Below are 9,392 nucleotides of genomic sequence, written 5' to 3'. Positions count from 1 at the left end.
ATGAGGGAACGCTCTAAACCTAATGAAAATGCATCACAATTCCAAAATTTCTGTCCTCCTTTACATTTTCCAAAGCCATTCAGAGGGCCAGTCTATTGTCTTTGCCTGGTTGAGTCTGGTAAACAAACACAGATGGTGCATTTCTTTGTCACTCACCAGTCTGATTTAAGACCTGTCTGCAACAAACAAAAACCAAAGGAAGGCTCAAATCGTTTCACACGATTGGTTTGTTTAAAATGGTGAGAGAACAAAATTAGTGCCTACATGAAGAAACGTTGCACTCTCCTTTAATGTCTAACCCAGGTAAATCACCTCAACGTGTGCAAAAAAATGAAGGGTAAAGGGAGAACAGGAAATGGAGAGACTGGTGTCAATCACAAGGAAAAGCACAGAAAACAGACATCACACGTCACCACCCAGTACCTGTGCGCACCTCTCTTAATCTTTAAAACAACAAAAAAATAAATAAAAATGTTTAGTGGAGAAATTGTAAAGAAAATAGTAGCACCACAGATTATCAAGGCTATTATGGAGTAACTGACTCTGAATATGACAGAAACCGAGATGAGATGAAGTAACCAGTGCCAACTCAGTCCTCCACAAACCATGTTCACACTTGCTGATAGCAAGTTGCTTGAAGAAGTTCATTTTTAAAATATTACAAGCTGTAATCCCTGCCTCCTTGATCTTGTTTTAATCATATGGGGTTCATTATGTCCTATTATGTCTCCAGGCTGAACACTGCCATGAGAACTCCTGAACTCACTGCATGCATGGCGGAGCTCTCATGACATCCCTCCACTGACACGTTCTCCTGGCCGCACATCTATGAAAACAGAACCGAGTAGACGGATGATTCTCTTAAGATATGATTCACTCTCTCTTTTCTTAAACTATTTTTAGGTTTTACTGAACAAGTAAGATGTTTTCCAGCAGAACCCAGTGCCACATTCACACAATTTAATTCTTGCAGCTGAAGTAAATGCATATATTTGAAATAATTACTATAATAACTGTCCACAGTTCCTGGCTACAGGAAAGAATGATCCAAAAAGCTGGGGACAGGATAACTGTCTTACTCACTTCCGCCCTGACCAAAGGAATTCAGCAGGTCTGGGAATTGAATTCAAGCCACATGGGCTGTTTACTGTTGTATCTTGGTTATGATTATGATTGAAGGATACACATGAGACTAAATCAGCGAGGTGATGTGCAAAGTACAAACTTTAAACCACAAGTCATCTTGTCTCAATCGTTCCCAACCAGCAGAGGTTAAAAAAGCATTGTCAGGAGAACATACATTCTGTACTGGAATGTGTTTTTATTAGTGCAGCATGGTTATGGTTTCAGTTTTGCTGGCTGGTTCAAAAGATCCAGAGCTACACAACACATCTGCCTAGCACAGATTTCTGTCTGCCTTCCTGCCTGATTGTTTACACCAGAGTCTGCCTTTGGCTCTCGCTTAAAGTGGAAAAAAAAAGAAACCTCTGAGGTTTAATTCAGTGGTAAATGTACCCTCTGAACAGAAGAGGAAGAGAGCATGAAAAATCTAATCTGGGACTTTAATCACTTCAGATATCATAAAAACAGATAGAACTCACAACACCATATGACATATGAAGTGCAGCACTTCCATTTAAGAGTAGGAGTGTAATTTACCTGTAAATAGTGCATACAGTCAGAATAATCCTGCATGAATATAATAGGTATAGCGCAGATGTGCAGTCGTTGCTATGGCAACAATAACTAGCACGCTAGTAAAAGTTAACAATAGGAAGCTGCCCTGCAAAGAATGCCGAGCAGTCTAATTTGGTGTTGATGTGAGTTACAGAGGCTCAGAGTGGCTGGTAGGGTGATGGCTTTTGGCAAGAAGTAACAGAACCAGGGAGTGTCTGTCAGCTCCCTGTAGAAGAGCATTCATTTTATTGAACAACGGTACATATATTATGAAGGATACACTTTCATTACCATAAATCTTTTTCTTTGATTAAATTGGTAGGTTCTTGCTTCCAGTTTAAAGTGTTTCAAATGGCGTTAACTACAGTGTGAACTACAATTACAGCAAAAACTGTGGATATGTTTCTTGAAAAAAAAAAAAGCAGTCCAAACCTTCGGTTGCTACCAAAGAAGCTATGCCTGTCACACATAATCTATAACCACACATGAAAACACTTAAAAAAAATGATAAGCTGTTGACAAATGCTGATGAAAACAGTGGCTGGATAAGCATGCTTTTAAAACCTCAAATGATAATGAGGCAATCCTGCCTCTCCATTTCTAATTAAAAATACTTTTCTGTGATTTGCATCTGCACTGAGGTTAAGTAGGAATGTTGATCCAATATCCCAGTGCATACTGATGAGCAGAGACTCTGCAGTTTTAACTCATACTGTTTCCTTGCTAATCAGTGGCGTGTCTAGAAAATTTTTGTTGGGGGGGCCAGGTAGGGGCACAGATTTGGAGAAGGGTGGCAGATTTAATTGGCAGATAATGTTTTAAAAAAAAAATTCTACCAACCATTAACCATAATTCAATAATCCTATAAACCTAATAACCAAATGCACTTTTAACTCTTATTAGAATGAGATTTTAACCACTACGGTGCAAAGTTTTTAGATACTGCGTTGATAAAGTACAAGAGATACAATCAGTGCTTTGTCAGTGTTTATTCAGCAGTCAAGGACAACAATATTTGCATAGCATTTTTACTGACATGTAGTGCACATATGTTTTGGGCAAAAACATTTTTGAAAATTAAAATACGAACATTTGTAACAAACAATTGACAAATTAGCCAATGCCAATGTAAAACTTTATGTGCCTGTTAAAAAAAAAGAAGATAATCTTCTCACAAACTGGTGTTTGATTTTGAAACAGGAAAAAAGTGGGGAAACAACTGAAAAGACTAACATTTGAATAAAACCTGAAAGCAAGTAAATACTTTCTATGCTGCCTTATGGTCAACTTTGGTAATATTGATAAAGAACAACACTGGCTGATGATGAAATACAGTCAGCTGGCATGGTGACACTGCCAGTATAACCTGCAGGGCTGGACTGGGACAGAAAATCGGGCATTTTGACTACAGACCGGCCCACCAGGTATTAAAGCCATAAAGACTTTGAATGAAAACAAACGCTGTGGTGACAGTGATGTACAGTCTTTTTGGTATATGTATGATTTCTATACATTTTACGTCAGATAAAAACTTTGGTTGTAAGATTTAGATAATTATTTAATAAAAGCTAGATATTTAAATTGAGAATAAGAAAGAAAAGTATTTCTTTGTGCCCACCTTTCCCTGTTAATGCCCTACCTGGCCCCCTGGCAAAACTTTGCTAGACCCGCCCCAGTTACCAGCTGTCAGCTACATAAAAAAGGATCCTGGTGTTATTTGTCTCTCAGAAACAGTTCATAACTTCCCTTCAACTCATTCATGTCACCTAAAAGGTAAACCTGTTTCTCCATCACCTGTTCAGCTCTGATGATTGAGTAAGGACGTCTCCTGGTTTCATCTTCATGTTTCCCTCTCACCACATATCCAAACCGACATCATGACCAGCAGGTTTACAGCTGTGGCTCCAGCAAACATCAGCTGATACTAGAAATTAATATTAAATACATTCTAACAACAGCTGATCAAGCTTAAACGTGCTGCTGTTGTTTAGCGCAACATCTGCTGGTTTCCTGTTTCTGGCGCAAAGTGGGCGATAAATAAACAAGAGAGAAAAGCCGATCAGCTGATCATTGATCAGTTTCATGATTGAAGTAGCAACAGGAGAGGGAGGGGAGAGAATGAGAGAAGAGACAGCTTTGCAGCGTAACGACAGAATAAATCCAGCTTTGTGTCTTTTTCCATCCTAGCTGAAGTTCGGGACAAACTGCGTCTCTTCTCAGCTCAATACGAAACGTGTAATATTATCTCTGAATGAGGGACCATTCCATTTTTTTAAGGAGCCGTTGGCAACTCTACTAACTAACCTTATGAATAAAATAAAGTTCACTATCAGTAACATCATAGCACCACCCAGCTGTATAAAAACTCCGTCAAGCTGGCTAGAACGCAGTATGAGTTATTGCAACTGACAGTAAAAAGTCAGCAACATGAAAATAAACTCCACCTAAACTTGGTTTATATCTGACCCAGATAGACTGCAGGTCATAACTTCTTACCTGAAGTTCAGTTCACCTGACACTCGGACTGGCGGCTGCTTCGGGTCTCTCCTCCTGCCTCCCCTTCCCTCATCCACCTGTTGCCTCTGTGGAAGCCCCGCCATAGCCACCACCAAACAACGGAGTTATTTCTACACATCGACCTGCATCTGGCCAATCCACCACCTCTCATTGTTCATGCCGTTACAAAAAAAATAAAAAATAAGTCAAATAAGCCCGATGGCCAGTCCAGCTATGTTAACCTGCAACCAAATCTGCAGCTCCATACAGCAATGTTACGACTTAGATTATATCTTATAACTCATAACTCTTATGTTAGCTGCCCTCAGTAGCATACTGTCTGAAATATTCCACAGCTGCAATAATTCTTTAAGTGTTATTTTTTCCTTGGTATTCTAATTTCACCGAAGTTTACTAAACTCAACAAACTTAATATTACTTACCGGGATATTTATTCTGTCCTCATTTTCTTTCACCGAAAAATTGTTTCCTGCAGTGCCGTCTTTCGTGCTTGGCTCTCCTACCTTTGCTAACGTGACGCACATAGCGCAGAAGGATGCTGCATTCACTTACAATCGGATATCTGAGCTTCACCGTGAAAACATAATCGGACATTTGATATTTGATTGAATTTTATTGTTTTGCCTTTGGGGTGGCACCTGGGGTGGCCAGTCTGGTTGGGGGGGTGGCCTGTGCCCCCCCAGGCCACCCCGCTGGACACGCCATTGTTGCTAATGACCAAAGAAGTATCCTGTCAAAGCAGAGGGTTTACCCCCTTTCGTAAACTGACCAAACTGAAGTCCATCAAGCTGCAGGGGACTAAAGTGAGTCAAAGTCTTGCATTGAGAAGGTGAGGTATCAAACCCCATATCCTATTTTGCTCAAATTTAGAAACTGGTACTTAATTTGCATGATGTTGACAGTTTATGCTTTTTCCACACAAGGCAGTTGTTAAGCTAGTTGCACTTGCTGTCTTGTGTCACAAGATTTATCTCTAAATTTATATCGTGGGAATTTCATTATGTCGCAGGTTTCTCTGACCTATAGGTATTTTTTTTTAATCTTAATTATTTTTATAGTAAAATAAGCATTTCTAGCCTAAAAATGAATGAAAGGGTTATAATAAGGTTTATAAGCCCATAGGAAAAATAAAATAAACATATGATTTCTACTGCGCTATCCCTAATTTGTTATATTACTATGTGTCTGTAAGAAAATTTCATGAGGGTTTGCCTATCCATGTTACTCCTGACATAATTACATGTTTATTTTTGGAGCCTTCTGGGAAACTCTTCTGCATTTCCTTTTAAGCAAAGCCTCATTTAAAATCTTCTAACTTTGTTTTTATAATAAACAAACTCCACAAACCCCCGAAATAAAGTTGCAGCACCCTGGTTAAGAAGCTGTTTAGAAGCTAGCCTTGAGCATCATTAGCACCACATCAAAGTACAGGCATAGAAAGGCTGTTTTTTATTACAGTTTTTGTTTTGTTGAGGAGTTTTAATGTACAGTCTGAGATCATTGGTTACACATTTTTCAGTTAAACTAAATATTTCATTAAGTACTAGTCACTATTGTTTTTGTTTTGTGATAGTACCACCGGTGCACATAACTTTTTCCAAGTCGGTCTACAGCAGGATAAAAATCATGTGACCAGAAGTTTTCCAGGTAGAAGTAACGAGATTACTGTTCACATGTAAACGGTTGCATGGGCTGCTTTTCAGTCAGCAGCAGGGAGGGACGACAGGAAAAGAGAATGAGGTTAAAAAAAGGCAGTAGAAAGGGAGAGCTCAGGACTCCCCTTCAGGCATCCGAGCAAGTCTGGACTGTTCTGCTCCTGCTTGAGTTCAGCCCACGCTGAGCAGCGCTGCCTCGGGATTCAGAAATAGCGTTCACATCTGACGGTCCTCCACCGGGATGCAGCAACAGGATCTGGGCGTTTGAGCTCCACTGGATTGCTTTTTACCTTTTTTGAAGTTGTGATTTTGGACGCCGGGATTGTGATTCTCGTCTGTGTGGTCAAAATACTGCACGGACATCCAGGGCTGGTGGATATGCCACAGGTGGAAAGGTGGGGAGCGGCAGGCTGCAGTCGGGTGCAAGGAGAAGAGATCCCCAGGTAAGATAAGTGGAAACTGTGTTCTGTGGGAGCCCTTGTGCTTGGGTGCAGTTCGTGCACAGTTTGCATGCATTTCTACACTGAAGACTACTAATGACAGTCTATATAAGAATGCTATGCATGTGTGCACTGCATTCACTTACTCTGCACACCTTGCAGTCTGGTAAGCGCAACTGTGCAAATGGGGGAATTACCCAAACTGTAGCCAGTACACCGCCCCTTTAAGCCCATCGCTTTGCCATCAGAAAAAAAAAAGCTTCACTTGGCACAAGAACATCCAGAACATTCATCACCTAATTTTCACCCTTCTCATAATTACAAGTGTTTTTAAATGCTTGGCTTTTCTGTATTCTGTATGATAACGAGAATCAGGCACAGGAGTCTTAATAAATCGTAAGCGCCACTGCCTTTTGAATGAAAGAACATAATTTTGCTCTGAACCCAAATCCCTACATTAGTTGAACTAGACGTTCATAACATCTTGACCTCAGCTGAACTTTTATAGCGAGAGGCCATTATTACACCATGATGCTGCGAAAGAATCTCCCTCCTACGTTTCCTCCTCAGCCTTTTGTATCTTGATTGGTTTCAACTGTCTGTACTACTTCTGAGGACATCATTTTCTTTGCTGTGGTTTGGCTCAGACAACAGCAAAGAAAAAAAAATGCCTGAAAATATTTATAAGGAGTGATTAGAGTCTTCCTCACAGCCTCACATGCACCCTGCCACTTTCTCGCTCTCTCTCCTTTTAATTTGCTGCATTGCTGCAACCATGCTTGGTTAACTTTTTTGGCGTGCCACTGTGGTAGTGGATGTCTCTGGACTCATCCCAAGTGTGTCATCCCAAGTAAGGCCTGCTGCTGCTGGTTACCGCGTGTGCTTAATGTGTGCATTGTCCAGCATTTTCTATTCAGGTTTTAGGAAAAGAAAGTTGCTTTAACAATTTTATGAACAATGGCCCATTTTTACTCGTGCTTAGGTTTCTCTTTCTCTGTGTTTATGTTGGATTAAACCAACTATAAGCCCTGTGAATTTGACTTGTCTCAGTCCATTAATGCTTTTGAATGAGACGGATAACTTCTCATTGAATGTTGTCATTTCTCAGATGCAGTCAGTCTGGCTTTTGATAATAGTAATACAAAGCTAGTGAGATGCTTAAATAGGAGGATAAGACTGGAGCTTATTTTGAAACTTGTTACAGCAAGGGGTCATGGATAAGATTCAAATGTTGCTGTTACAAGGTTTTTGTTTTGTTTGGTTAAAGGAACCATTATTGTTGGAAGTGGGAGATGATATATTTGACTTCAGGGGTCAAAAAAGTCTGCATTAGCCCTCCCTCTTTGTTTTAATTCCCTAATGGCCTCGGAGCAGCGCTTGTCTCTAGTTGCCAAGATCAACCTTTGGGTACAAAGTACACAAGATCCTGAGCGTTTTAGCTCGAGACTTTGAGTAATTTACTGTGACATTTCCACCCCGTTTGATCCTTCCATCCCCTTGTCCACTTGTGTCGCTCTCTGTCCCCTAGACTGATGTTATGCTGGCTCTTACACAATCCTGCTCTCTGTCACAGCACAGTGGCCTGTGTCCCGCTGCCCCCCTGGGAGAATGGCATCTCTACTAAAAGTGTAGCTTTTAGAAAGCATAGTCTAGCTCCTGTACGAACTTCCAACAGAAGCTTTAGGATGAGTATTAAACAATTTCCACAGGTTTAAATGTCTTTTACTTCCTCTGTCTGTGCTGTTATGCACACATTACTTTTTCTTTTTAAAAATGACTTCAAGTCAAGTCAGGTTGCTTTATTGTCGTTCTAACCATGTACAGTACACAGTGAAATGAGACAATGTTCCTCCAAGACCATGGTGCCACATATAATATATAACAGACAATCAACACAGGACTATATAAAGTGCAATGTGCAAAAATTGCAAAAAAACAAAACAAAGACAGTGTAACACCAGATAGAACAAGACAGTGCAAAAGACTGAGCATTGTGGAAAAAGTAACTTGGTGTATGAAGGTGTGTGTGTCAGTCCTGTCACTGAGTGTTCAGGAGTCTGACGGCTTGGGGGACTTGTGTTTAGGAAGAAGAAGAAGCAGTCAGCTTCTGAGCTTTTGACCCTTTAACCCTCTTGATTGGTTTATTTGCCAAGTGGCTAGTCATGGGTGTGGTCATGCCCATAAGCCAGTTCATAATTTACACATTCCAGGTGTGGAAGCCAGACTAGACACGTTGTTAATATAGACTTGATGAACATCTATCAAAAAAACATTCAGAAATAGGTCACCCCACAATTGGCTTGTAAATTGGCAGTAATTACTTGGAAGTATTTCTACCAGGACTTTATGTGAACAGATTTGTGCCTGAAAATAGAAAAGGGTTTGTGAGTGTATCGTGGGAATAGCAAGAAGAAGAAAAATCCATTGTTTGTAGTCCATTTAACATTTAGTGCAACTTTTAGTCATAAGATGGCGTGTTTGGTGACATCTTAAATCGCATTACAAAGTGGTAAGTTAGCCACTGTACTTCAGAAAAGGCTGGGAATATAGACTATAGTCTCAAAACTTGGCTTACAAAACCAGCAATAAACAGAACTTCTATAGATTTCCTACAGTGAAAAAAATAACATAAAAGGTAGGAGTTATAGGTACATAATTTAAATTTGTAGGTGTAAGAGCCTCAAAATAGATGCTTTGATTTTTGAAAAGGGAAAGAGGGGTTACATTTGGAACATATTAAGCTTCCTGTGTGTGATGTGGGATGTGTTTCGGACAAAAATAAACATTTATCAGTGATTATGAGCTTCTGGCCTCAAGCAGTGTTTGAACATTAGAAAACTCAGTGTGGTGTGTCTTAATGGTTTTTATCTAACTTTGGATTCTTGAATATTTTTTGTCTCTTTTCATTTTTAAAATAATTTCACTGGACAGTATTTAGCAGATCTGTGCAGTGTTATTGTAGAAATGCACGAGTCCTGATGTATTTACAGTAGATAATTACAGCAGAATCTACCAGTGAGCTTTAGAGGTGGTGTTAGTAGGTATTAAGAAGGGATTTGTGGTTTCAGAGTTGCTGCAGTTAAACATGTGTGCACATCAGGAA

The 9,392-nt window shown here is 39.9% G+C and overlaps 1 protein-coding gene across 3 annotated transcripts in view; it reads left to right on the top strand.

The window, feature by feature from the left end:
* Nucleotides 1-5,971: 5,971 nt before the first annotated feature.
* The window catches only part of col7a1 (collagen, type VII, alpha 1), a 64,021-nt gene continuing 60,600 nt past the window's right edge, over nt 5,972-9,392 (top strand). For all 3 annotated transcript variants that reach the window (XM_080892303.1, XM_080892302.1, XM_080892304.1), the window contains exon 1: nt 5,972-6,292. The gene's annotated coding sequence lies outside the window, so the exon portion shown is untranslated. The remainder of the gene's footprint in view (nt 6,293-9,392) is intronic.

This window comes from Rhamphochromis sp. 'chilingali' (assembly GCF_963969265.1).
Source record: "Rhamphochromis sp. 'chilingali' genome assembly, chromosome: 9".
NCBI classification, from domain to species: Eukaryota; Metazoa; Chordata; class Actinopteri; order Cichliformes; family Cichlidae; genus Rhamphochromis; species Rhamphochromis sp. 'chilingali'.
This window is presented reverse-complemented; position numbering and strand designations above follow the sequence as displayed.